This window comes from Staurois parvus, unplaced genomic scaffold (genome assembly GCF_062004578.1).
Source record: "Staurois parvus isolate SC_StPar_1 unplaced genomic scaffold, SC_StPar_1.0 ptg000086l, whole genome shotgun sequence".
Classification (NCBI taxonomy): Eukaryota; Metazoa; Chordata; class Amphibia; order Anura; family Ranidae; genus Staurois; species Staurois parvus.
This window is the reverse complement of record NW_028317882.1, coordinates 643419-657538: the sequence shown is the minus strand read 5'-3', so window position 1 is coordinate 657538 and position 14120 is coordinate 643419.

The window sequence follows — 14120 nt, the reverse complement described above, 5'->3', positions numbered from 1 at the left end:
CAGTTATGAGAAATCACAGCTTGAACTATCTTGCTTTGCATGTAATGAGTCTATCTCATATATTAGTTTCACCTTTTAAGCTGCATTACTGAAATAAATGAATTTTTATACGAGATTCTAATTTTTCGAGTTTCACCTGTATATACGTGATTTTGTGCACCCATGCCACACTGTAGCTGTATATCTGCTATAGGGTGGTCAGGAAGCGGTTAAAGCTCAAGTTCACTTAGTTTCTGTTTCAGTGTGCGTATGTGTTGCTGCATCCTTTAATCTTACGGGTGAGCTGTATTCCAGCTGTTCTGTATTACAGCTCACTCATAAGAATGGATGGTGGGGACACTAAGCTGACAGAGATGTATTTGCCAGGTAGTGCAGTGGTGAAAATAGAACTAAAGGCAAAACTTTCTTTGTTAGTTTTGGATAACGTGGAGATGGATTAGAACACCTGTTAGTTTTTAGTACAGTCTCTGCCACCAGGTAGATTAATCCTCTTTATTTGTCCTGTTTACTATTACTGTATCACTGTAAAAGTGAAAGTAAATAAAAACGTCAAATTTCGGGTTGTCTTCAGAAAAGTGATAGAGGGGAAATATTCCAAAGGGGACACTAGTTGTGGTGACCTGGGGGTCCCCAAAGAATTCCCTTAATTTGCAGGGATTTTCACTCACTTCCTATTTTGGCTATGGGACAGGAAGTGAAGGGAAATCTCTCCAATGGAACACAGATGACAACCACTCCCTTACTCTATCCAAAATGGAAAAAAAAAAAGTTTTGCCTATAGTTCTACATTGACAGGGCTGCATAGTGAACATCTCTGTCACCAACGTAAAAATTTACACATGACAGCACAGAAAAATCAAGTATGGCAAATGCTTACTTGCAGCTTTTTTAATTTCTATAAAACTGTTTTTATTAAAATGGTTGAAAAATATTTATTTTTAAAATAATATCTATACTTATATGCTCTATGCAATAGAATTGCACAGCGTGGTCCTGAACTTCCTCTTCTCGGGTCCCCTGCTGGCGCTCCTGGCACCTCTCCTCTGCTTTCCATGGGAGCACTCATGTGGGCTTGCTCCTGAGCCCCACTCACTCGTCACTGGCTTTGACTGACAGCAGTGGGATCCAATGGCACAAACCCTGTGAGACCCAGAGGGTAAGGGGAAAGAAGAGCTGCAGCTGTGCACAATGCTGGCTAAAATGAGGGCTCAGGTACATATAGTGGAGGGGGGGAGGGTGAAGGGCCAATTTCAATACCTTAACATGTTTTACCTTAATGCAAGGAATGCATTAGGTAAAAAAAAAGTTTAGGCTTTAGAACCACTTTAACTTTCAATTTGCCTCTGAACGTGCCAGAAAATGTGATAAGTCAGTTTCCTAGCAAAAACCTATTCCCTTCTGTCATACCATAGCCCTCTGCTCTTCTGTTCAGTGCTGCATCTCCATTCCTCCACTCACTTCCATACATAACATTTTATGCAACTGCCAGGGGAAGAATGAAGGGGAATACTATAGTGTGTAATATACAGTAAATGCCACCTCTAAGTCTGCTTGGGCGGCTGAAATCACATACAAGATGTCAGCACCCAAAAGAAGTCTCAGGGTTTTTGGCTGTCTACATAAAGGGAGGCTTTTTATGGTAAATAAAAGGACTAAAATACATCAAGTGCACATATAAGTTTATGGTAAATTAATGAGTTAGTGACAGTCTCTTTGACATGCAAAGCAGACTTCACTTCACTGGTAATGCAAACATGTACTTAGTGTTACTAAACTCGCAACAGTAAAAACAGTCTGTATATGCCGTAAAGCATGCTTGTTAAACTCACTGTGCAACCTAAGGGGTTAATCCTTTGCAATGTGTAAAAAGGCTGTTTGATCCTGTCTTCTCTGTTCCTCACCTTTTTCCACTGTGCCCAAACCATCTGCTGATGGAACTATAGGGGTCACTCTGCACATGCTCAGTTAATGTGTATTGCTGAAGTTTTTTCTTCTTTGGGAGGGCGTATGTGATCAGCACAGGGCCAAGAAGTACTGTCCAGACAGAGGGTCAGGGGTCATGCAGCCTCATAGCACAGTCAGATCAGAATGAAAACTCCTCCTACAAGCTTTAACCAGTGCTCGGCTGGACACTGATAGAATACTTTCTACAGTATATACTGCTGATAGGAAAAGGTATTTAGCAGTTTATATTTACTACAATAAGTGCATTTCCATGTTCTGTGTACTATGGGAAACCAGATATAGTCAATGCAGGGTCCTGGGTTTAGTAACACTTGAACTTCTGAAAAGTAAAATGAGATCAATATATAACTGCAGTTACCTAGATGTTCAAGCATATGCCTTTTAGGTGGTTTGGGCATTGTAAGAGCACTGAAACCTGATCTAGGTAAATAGTTAGTCTGGCTGAAAAAAGACAACAGTCCATCTAGTTCAACCATTAAAAAAAAAAAAAGTTATTATCCTATACCCACAGTTGATCCAGAGGAAGGCAATTTAACCCAGCAAAGCATGATCCAATTTGCTTCTGCAGGGAAAAAAATTCCTTCCTGATCCCCCGAGAGGCAATTGGATATTCCCTGGATCAACTTTACCGATAAATGTTAGTATCCAGTTATATTCTGTATATTTAAGAAACAATCCAGGCCTTTTTTAAAGCGATCCACTGAGCTGGCCAGAACCAACTCTTGAGGGAGTCTATTCCACATTTTCACAGCTCTCACTGTGAAGAAACCTTTCCGTGTTTGGAGATTAAATTTCTCTTCCTCCAGACGTAAAGAGTGCCCCCTTGTCCTCTGTGATGACCTCAGGGTGAATAACTCTACATCGAGTTCACTATATTAACCACTGATGTATTTATACATGTTGATCATATCCCCCCTTAATCTCCTCTTCTTGAGAGAGAATAAATTCAGTTCCTCTAATCTTTCCTCATAGCTGAGCTCCTCCATGCCTTGTATCAGTTTAGTTGCCCTTCTCGGTACTTTCTCCAGTTCCCCAATGTTCTTTTTGTGAATTGGTGCCCAAAACTGAACTGCATATTCCAGATGAGGTGTTACTAATGATTTGTACAGGGGTAATATGATATCTCTCTCTCTGGAGTCTATACCTCTTTTAATACAAGAGAGGATTTTGCTCACTTTAGAAACTGCAGCTTGGCATTGCATGCCATTATTAAGTGTATGATCTACCAGAACTCCCAGATTCTTCACCACCATTGATTCCCCCCGTTGTACCCCCCCTAGTATGTATGATGCATGCATATTCTTAGCCCCAAGTGCATAACCTTACATTTATCAACATTAAACCTCCTTTGCCGCATAGTTGCCCAATTAAACAGTGCATTGAGGTCGGCTTGTAAATTGGAGACATCCTGTAAGGACGTTATTCCACTGCACAGCTTGGTGTCATCTGCAAAAACTGAAATGGGATTTATAATCCCAGACCCTATATTGTTTATAAATATATTAAAAAGTAAGGGTCCCAACACTGAACCTTGGAGTACATCACTGACAACCCTAGAACATTCAGAGTATGAATCATTAACCACTACTCCCTGAATACGATCTTTTAGCCAGTTTTCTACAGTTACATACGGATTTTTCCAAGCCCATAGACTTTAACTTATACATTAGCCATGTGTGGGGGGAACTGTGGCAAATGCTTTTGCAAAATCCAAGTATACCACGTCCACCGCCACCTCTCTCTCCAAGGTTTTGCTCACCTCCTCATAAAAAGAAAGCAGATTTCTTTGACAACTTCTGTCTTTCGTGAATCTATGCTGTCTGTTGCTTAAAAAAATTTTTTTCCAGCAAGAACTCATCTATGTGCTTTTTTATTAAACTCACCAGTATCATCCCAACTATAGAAGTTAAACTAACAGGTCTATAATTACTTGGTAAAGATTTTGACCCCTTTTTAAATAATGGCACCACATTGGCTTTATGCCAATCCAATGCCATGTCAATGTCATTAAAGAGTCCCTAATGTTCCATAATATAAGTTCTTCAGTTTCTGATCTTGTACCCATGCCTATTGTGAATTATGTTGGTCTATATGATGTGCAACCTCATTGAGGCAGAGTAGGTTGTAATTCCAGTGCCACTTAAGGAGTGAAGAGCCCATTCACAGTCTTACTCTGCTTTAATGCGCTTGGTGTTGAATTAAGGCAGCCCATTTATTTGAATGTGCCACCTAACGCACTAAAATACACTAAAAAAGTGCATGTATCATTTCTCACAGCTATGCTGTTCTGAAATGCATGTGTGTTTGCAAGGTGAATTAAAATGCTATTTAGAACGAATGGTATCACACCACACCAACTTGTATAATGTGCATTGAACATAATAGTGGAAGTGATTCCTAGCAAAACACCCCTGGTTTTAGGGCTTCCAGGGTGGTCTAGAGACCACCTAAGGGTATTTCCTGATACAAGTGCACTTGCTGAAAATTGACTACATGGACACTTCATTGGAGAATCTAATTTTATTTATCTGAGTTATTGATTGATGTATTGTTGAACATGGCAGTGTTAAAGGGTTAAAAAAAAAACTCTTCTAGTATGCAGTTTTTTTTATTAAAGACTTGCTTCTTTATTTGGCTTAGCTGGATTTAGCTTCACTTGGCAAAATCAGTGAACATTGCTCGGTTTTGATGACCTGAAACCTTAGTGTGATCTGTCACAAAGGACATGTAAGGTCATGTCAAATACAAGAGCTGGATATATTCTGAAAATTACCCTTCAGGGAAGAAACCTATTCAAGCAGAGAGCTACAACACTCTGCGTCTTTTTCACCAAGAAAATATATTTAGAAATACATCACTGTTCTTTTCTTGCATGTGAAGTTAACATACAGTATGTCTTGAACTCGCTCCCCGTACTCCCGGAGTCTATGGGAGGCTATTCAAGCAGATAACCTTCTCTGCGTACACAATCATAGATGGTTCTAAACGTGTCTGTACTTTATTGGCACGCTGCAGATAAATGGTAAAACTATAACAAGAAAGATAATATGCAATCACTATACGATAAACATAACATAGATAAAATAACACTCAATATAGCCATGCTCCTTTTCTATACAATCCTAGCTACCTATAGCAGAGAAAAAGAGACATTAATCCAATGCTGTCAGATGGAAAGAGGTTGCTTCTCTCATATAGAGAATCATGGTTTCCTATGAGGTGGTTTACTTCCTGTAGCTCACTTCCTGTATTGTGGAAGAAATGATGATCTTTACATCACATCCTGGCTTAGCTAATTAATACAGCTCTACGTATATTGATGTTTAAACAGTAGGTGGCATAAGAGACCAGATAACTAATCTGTAAATAAAACATGACTACAAATCAAATGCAAAACAACATATAATTATCATACAGGTCAATCTTGATCTTAAAGTCCTCAGAAGGGAATGTATTCTGGGGACAGGACACTCCCCGTCTGGCGTTATCCAACGCCACTGACAGCATCGTTGGGCACCAGTAATATCACATCTGATATTGGTATGAGGAACAGTCTAACTTCACCCTGTTTGGAAGTCTTAACTTTGACTTTCCTAACATGTCCATCTTTGCTTAGGAACGTCTGGGTGATAAGTTCCAAAGGCCAGTCGTTCCTGCGTGTTTGGCAGTCTTTAGTAAGTACCACATCGCCTTGCTTCAAGTCAGGTTTGGCAACTTGCCTCTTATTTCTGGGTTGTAGGGTTTGAAGGTACTGTTTCTTCCAAATCTAAAAAACAAACTGTAGTGAGCGCTCTAATATAACTGAAGCAGCTAGAACACCTAAGGCAACCACAATGCCTATGGAATATAAGTATAAAGATAAATAAAATGGTGCAGCGCTTGTAAATAGATCCAATGCCGAAAACAGCAAGAAAAACAACAAACTGAAAGTCAATCAAGTATCCTTGGTACTCGCAGGGGTAGTGAGGATATCCAGAGCTATACTGCCTCAAATAGCAATGCGCACTCACCAGAAACGCATGGATTATGCGCATGTAACAACGATCATCCTAGATGATGGATCCGTCATAGAGCGGGTGGTGGGCATCACTCTCATATGGTGCACATACATCGATTAAAATCTAGCAACTCTTCTCCACTCCCCGTGCTTTTGTTGCTGACTTCAAAGGTTAGATTTCTCATCACATCTTGTTCTCTCAGGTTCTGTCACTTGTCACTGGGTCAAAACTCCCCAAAAGGAATGCAGACAGCCAGTGGCAAAAAACAGTGGAGTATGTAGTTTCACAGATTAGGCAGAAGTGAAGAGTTTTTTATGTCAGATCACCTAGCTATTAATTATTTAGAAATGAATATGCTGGTGCTCATGTCTCTTTAAATATATTAAGTTGCTATTTGGATTTTTTTCTTTTTGTCTAAAATAATTCAAATAATAAATTATAACAAAAAATATGCAAAAAAGTAAAACAACGTAAAAGTTATATTTCTGTCTGTGTTTATAATTAAATTTTTTTTCATTTATGAATTGATTTTTGTTTGTAAGCAAGTACAGTGAGGGAATCATCAATGTCCTCACTTCAGCTTTCTACATTCATATAAATGGCTTTGTTTATTTTCAAAGCCATTCGTACATTATGAATGGGTCTGAATTTAATCCAAGCCATTGATACCAATGATCCCCAGAGGCTTCTGCTGTGCAAGCTGGAGATGGAGAGGAGGGCTGTCAGATCAGGACAGCAATCAGCAGTGTTGCTAGCACATCTGGCACCCAGGGCTGGTAATTTTTGTTGCTCCCCCCCAAAAAGTGATAATAAAGCACGCCAAAACCGTGGGTGTTGTCAGATCTCTTTCCTAGTCCAGGGCCTCCATGCTCCCCTTCTCCTAGTCCAGGACCTCCAGACACCTGCGTTTTAGTCCAGGGCCTCCAGACACCCCCCTTTTCTAGTCTGGGACCTCCAAGCACCCCCTCTCTTAGTCCAGAGTCTCCCAGGGCTTTTGCCACACCAACCCATTTTTTCCTAGCCCAAGCCCTCCTCGGCACCCCAATGCCAGGGCCTCCTCTGCCATCCCCCAAGTTCAGGCCTCCATTGCTCCTCCCGTCCAAGTCCAGGGCCTCCTCTGCAGCCCCCCAAGTTCAGGGCCCCCTCTGCACACACCCCAAGTCCAGGGCCTCCTCTGCAGTCCCCCCCAAGTTCAGTGCCTCCTCTTCACCCCCCCTCCTAATCCAGGTCCTTTGCCATGCCAACCCCCTTTTTGAAGTCCAGGGCCTCCTTTGCAACCCCCCCAGTCCAGTGGCTCCTCTGCACTCCCCTCCCAGTCCATGGCCTTCTCAGCACTCTCCTCTTAGTCCAGGGCCTCCTCTGCATCCCCCCTCCCCGCAGTCCACCCCCCACCTTCCTACTCCAGGGTCTGCACACAAACCTCCTCTCCTAATAAATGCCTTCCAGTCTGAGGCAGGCTCTCCATTGAAAGGTTTTACTGCAGTCTGCATGAGGGAATCTCACTGCTCCTCCTGCTGTTAGGGGTGCCCCGTCTGCACTGAGTACCACTTCTCTAAGTGCCACAGCCACCCAATCAGGTCTAAAGGACAAGCGGTGCCCGCTGGCAAATCCTGGAGAGGCAAATAGGAGGAAGACCCCACAACACACCAACACTGAATCACTCCACCCACCCTCTCCATAGAAAAGCATTCCTGAGCAATGTTTCAGCAATTGTTGCTATGTTGCTAAGCAACAGTAGCTGAAGCATCACTCAGGAATGCTTTTCTATGGGGCGGGTGGGTGGAGTGATTCAGCTCTGGTGCGCTGTGCGGTCTCCCTCCAACTTGTTTCTCCGCTATTTGCATCGGGCGCTGCTTGTCCTTTAGACTTGATCGGGTAGCGGTGGCACTTAGAGCAGCAGTACCCGGTGCGGGCATGGGAGGCACTCCTCTTAATGTGGCACCTGGGGCAAGTGGCCTCCTAGTTTCGGCCCTGGCACTCAGGACAATGTTGCCATGTTGTTAATATAGGAACACTGTCAGAGTGGACATTATAGGGTTTGCTTACTTGCCCCATATCCGCAGGTGTGGTGTAAAATGACAAAGATGGGGATAGGGGGCAGATAAGCAAACTCTGCACTGTCCAGATATGACAGCACTCCTGTATTAACAAGCTGCCAGCTGTGATTACAGGAATACAGGGGTGATGCATTGTCAGGAAAGAGTGGATGAAAGGGGAGAGAGCACAGCCCACACCTCCTCTTGACTCTCTCCTAGCCACTTCCAGCACTCAGCTGATTCTGCTGTCACTACTCCTGTAAGCCTGTAGCAGAAAGAACTCACCACATCCCACAATAAAACACAGCACCCAGGGCAATTGACCCACCCCCTTCCCCCTTGTCCCAACCCTGCAGACAGCACAAAAAAACTGACAGGGGTTCTAACCATTTCCACTCCACTTTTAAGTGATTTTATTACGGTTTGTGTTCCTTTTGTAGAGTGAAGTTGCACAGGAATAAAATATGAATTAGTCCTACGACTTCCTTTTGTACCAAAACTTAAAAAGGGTTGGAATTGTGGAATCTGTGACCAAAAAGTAAGCATGGATAAATCACTAGTCAGCAGTATTTCAGTTAGGTTATCTGCAGATAATCTTCTCATGCCCTATTCTGCATTGTGTGTAGTGTCAGGAGCTGGACCAGACTGGCCATAGGGCACACTGGGCATTTAAATGCTGAACCAGGGCCCCTGGGCCACGTGTTCTAAGAAGAATGTCCTCTTGATGACTGGACCGCTATGCGGCCATACCTAAATCAGGGCTGGCACCAGCAAGCTCGGAGGTGCAAGAGAGGTGGCTCCAGTCCATGACATAGGAAATGCCTGTATCAGGGGACACACACCACTCTGGGCCAGCTGCTAAAGATACAGCTTCAATAAAAGAACAATGGTGGGCACACTGTAACAGCTGCACAGGGAAGGAAGGTGAGCGCACTGATCCAGAGTGAGTTACAGCCAAACAGTCCCACTCTGTAGCAGCGGTATTAGGGGGGTGGATTGGGCTGTCTCTTTGTTATATGGTGATGTCTCTTTTCTGGATTGGGCTGTCTCTTTGCTGGATTGGGCTGTCACTTTGCTATATGGAGATGTCTCATTGTTGGATGGGGCTGTCTCTTTGCTGGATTGGGATGTGTCTTTGTTGGATGGGGCTGTCTCTTTGCTGGATGGGGCTGTCTTTTTGCTGGATTGAGCTGTCTTTGCTGGATTGGGCAGTCTTTGCTGGATTGGGCTGTCTCTTTGCTATATGCAGATGTCTCTTTGTTGGATAGGGCTGTCTCATTGCTGGATTGGGATGTCTTTGTTGGATGGGGCTGTCTCTTTGCTGGATTGGGCTGTCTCTTTGCTGGATTGAGCTGTCTCTTTGCTGGATGGGGCTGTCTCTTTGCTGGATTGGGCTGTCTCTTTGTTGGATGAGGCCATCTCTTTGCTGGATTGGGCTGTCTCTTTGCTATATGTAGATGTCTGTTTGGATGGGGCTGTCTCTTTGCTGGATTGGGCTGTCTCTTTGCTATATGGAGATGTATCTTTGCTGGATAAGGATGTCTCTTTGCTGGATGGGTCTGTCTCTATGTCGGATTGTTCTGTCTCTTAGCTATATGGAATTTCCTCTTTGCTGGATTGGAATGTCTTCCCTACTGAAGGTAGGACTGTGCAGGGGAGGCAAAGAGTAAAAGGGGGCACTCTGATTAGAGAGAAAAGGGAAGGGGGGGCATGACTGCAAGGGGCACTGTAATGTAAAGGGTCTCTTTACAGTGCAGTCCCCTTTATATCACACTGCCACTTTACATTACAGTGCAGAGGACTGACTCTGTGAATATCCCATCAACAACCTCCCCCACACCCCCATTCCCTGGACAAATCAGCTGCTCTGTCTAAAATGCCCGGGCCTACTTTTTGTCCCAGTCGGGGCCTGGTCGGGGGCATCTCGGAAATATAGCAGCCCCTTCAGCGATTGGTGTCCTGGTGACAATTCCTGGTAACCTATATGATATGAGAGCAGTATTCGCTCCACAACAATCTGACACCCGATGCTGAGTCAACACATTTCACACATGTTGGACTGCTGTAGAGAGACTCCTGCTGTCACACAGAGCACAGCAGTCTTTCTATTTTTCTTTGCAGCATACTGTTGAGCATAGGACTTTTTTACAGATGTTGGGGGAGTTTTTACAAAAATAACCAACATTGGACACTTCTCACTTAATTTTGAAGCACCCTGATTTGATTCGTATCATTAGCTGTTAAAATGGAACACTTTCTTTGCAATGTGAACATTCTCTTCTCCTTTAATAAATCAACCCCTATTAATTTTTCCTTGAATTTCTAAGTAAAAGCATTGGTTCTTGTTTTGATAGTTTGTTCAAGCACACCCTCTTTAAACTTGTATAGCTTTAAAACACCCTATGACAGTGATGGCGTACCTATGGCACGCGTGCCAGAGCTGGCACGAGCCATCTCAGTGGGCACGCCAGGAAGAAGAGGAAGATGAGCGCACACGGACTGTGTACACTGACCGGCCATCCAGATCTCATCCACACCGCACCCCCCATCGAACTACATCTTCTACATGTCTCTGGGGCCAGGGAAGGCGTGTATGAGAGGAAGCAGCTCCCACACGGCTCTGGTGCCAGGGGTGACATATCCAGGGATGGGCGTGGATGAGAGGAAGTGACTTCCACATGGCTCTGGCGCCAGGGGTGATGTATCTGGGGATGGGCGTGGATGAGAGGATTCTCCAAATTCTGAATTTCAAATTTCATATCATGAAAATTCCAAGCTCTGAGTTCTACTCAGAACTTATCCATGGTTGGAGCCATTTCGCTGATAGTCACATTTTTCCAACATACTCGATCAACAAAAGTCAATTTAAATATTGACTTTAGATGGACTTTAAAGATCAACTAAAGATGAATGCCACAGCGTGCTGAACTGGCCGAAGTTTGATTCATCTATGACTAGCTCAACTCTTTCTCTTATAATAAACATTTTATTAGTATACTGTTCCAATCCTTTAATTAGCTAGGAGTAGTATAAAGACAGGTACACACATACTGAAATTTTGCTGGTTCACCCACTGGTTGAATAAAAAAACTCAATGGGTGCACCCAGCTTATTTTTTTGTAATTCACTTTATTTAGATAAATAAGTCACAGAGGAAAGAGATGCAACAATCAGTTACATAGGTGGACAGGTCAATCATGTAATGTATGCAACAATACACAATCAGAAGCTTGACATCACAGTGACTTATAGAGAAGAAAATCAGTAACAAGAGCTTAGAAGTCACATACTAAGATGCAGTGTACCCAACTAAAGATTATGTAATCAATCTTGCTTCAAAGCTCAGTAAGTATTCTCACTTTAAGGGCTTGTGTATGTTGTGTGCATGGACTTTTCTTTATTGTTCATCCTGCCCTATCCTTTTTAACAAAAGTTTGAAAGATACAAAAGTCACCTATCCAACAAAATCTTGATATATATATATATATATATATATATATATATATAAAGCTTACCATATTTTATATGAATGAATATTAATCATTGCACACAGTTGTTTGTATACAATTCCTACTGAGCAACACTACTGTCCAAACGTTTTTGGGCAGGTGTGAAAAAATGCTGTAAATTAAGAATGGTTTCAGAAATAGAAGTGTTAATAGTTTATTGTGTATCAATTAACAAAATGGAAAGTTAATGAACAGAGAAGAGAAATCCAAATCAATTAAAATGTGCTGTGACCACCCTTTGCCTTCAAAACAGCGTCAATTCTTCTAGGTACTCTTGCGCATAGTTTTTTAAGGTACTCATCAGGTAGGTTGTTCCAAACATCTTGGAGAACTAAGCACAGATCGTCTGTGGATGTAGGCTGCCTGAAATTCTTCTGTCACTTCATGTAATCCCAGGAAGACTTGATGATGTTGAGATCAGGGCTCTGTGAGGACCAAGCCATCACTTCCAGGACTCCTTGTTTTTCTTCACGATGAAGCTAGTTATTAGTGACATTGGCTGTATGTCATCCTACAGCAGAATAAATTAGGATCCAATCGCATGCCTCCCTGATGGTATGGCATGATGGATAAATATTTGCCTGTATTTCTCAGCACTGAGGACATCATTGATCTTGACCTAAGTTTCCTTGGCTGACCACTGTGATGGTCAACGTTGTGATCTTCAACGTTGCCCGTTTCTTTGTGCTTCTTCAAGATTTTGAACAACGCATCTTGAAACCCCAGTCTGCTTTGAAATCTCTGCTGATTCATGAGTTAATTCCAGTCTGGTGGTCCAGAACTCTATTCTAAGTTACTTTGCATTGTGATTATACTGTCTATCAGACTGTCTGAACCTACAAGTTAGAATAAACAGTTGAGCATAAATGAATACACAGAAGGTTCAGACACAGTCCAATAGACAGTATAATCACTATGCCAAGGTAACTTAGAATAGAGTTCTGGACCACTAGACTGGGATCAACACATACACCAGCAAAGTCAGCAATAGACAATGCACACAAGCATTAAAGTATGACTACACCCATGGCCCTGCATCTGCTGTATCTGGTCTCCCACGGTACAAAGAACATGGAAATGCAATTATTTTAATAAATATCAATTGCTAAATACCTTTTCTCACAGCAGAATATAGCAGTCTTGTGACTTCTATCAGTGTCCAGCTGAGCACTGGTTAAAGCTTGTAGGAGGAGGTTATTCTACTCTGACTGTCCTATGAGTGTTGATTGGCCCTGTGCTGATCACATGCACCCTTCCAAAGAAAAAAAAACTCTCTAACCAGACACACACAACTCACACACCATACCAAGCATGTGAAGAGTGACTCCTAGAGCTCTGTACTATCAGCAGATGGATTGGGGACAGTAGAAGAATTGGAGGATCAGAGAAGACAGGATCAAACATCCTTTTTACAAAATGTGGATGATTAATCCTTTAGGTTCCACAGTGAGTATAACCAGCATGCTTTATACAGACTTATTTTACTGTTGTGGGTGTAGTAACACTTTAGGATACATGTACTTATTTTACACTAACTACTCTACTCTTAGTAACACTTTACCTGCAATGTGAATAATAATACTATAACTAGGCTAGAGTGCGCTCCAAGTGAATGGCTAGGATATGATTCAATTTCCCCTATTTCTGTGAAGCAGCTGTAAAGGGTCAGTCTTTAGTCCTAACTCTTCAGCCAGCTAGTGTTGGGGCCCAGTTGTACTATTGATGCACATGATAATAGTCTCAGTCAAATCTGCAGGCAACAATAAGGCTACTAGATGGTTGTAGGGTCAGTATCTAAAGGGCTCAGCCTCTCCAGCAGCAGATAGTAAATCCCCACAGCATCTTACCATCCGGTCACACACAGCAATTAGTCCACTTTCTGCTATGCCCTGTGCAGTTTTAGCCCTCTCTCTGGGAAAAGCAGTTAAAAATTAGAGTCTCTCTGGACTATAGTTCCCACAGTGAAGTCTATTGAACACTTCCTGCTCAGCAATTCCCCCTTCTTACTGTATAGCTGTTAATCAGTTCAGCACAGCAGGGCAGCAGCTACAAAGAGCAGCTGCATCCAGTGTTTTTCTCACTCTCGATTCGTATCCAAGCACTTGGCGACAATTATAATGGTAAAAGAAGCTCTGATAATTCCCCTATGTTGTTATAAACTTCTATACTTTGCAGCCCCATGTTACCCTGATTGAGTCACAAAGACATTGTTGTGAAGAGTCCATGTTTTTGCATATTTTTGCCTCCTGAACCTGTTTTCCATTGCTCATATATATTAGTAATGTGCAAGTAACAGTTGTTCCCTGTCTGATCGTTCAGCCAATTAACTATTCTGTTACATTTCTTATACCAGAGATACAACAGGAAATGAGAGGAGATCTCTTCAAAGAATGAGATCTAAGGCTCCTTTCACACTGGCATTCTGTATGTCCATTTTTCATCCACCTGTTGACAGATGAAAAACAGACAGCAATGCATTCCTAAGGGCTAATGGATGAAAATGGGTGATTTACTGTACATCCTTTAACATTTGTATCCATCCACATCCTTTTTTTGAAGTGGATCAAAGCTCTATTTTTGTTTTGTTAAAAAAAAACTGAACGAAGGATAAA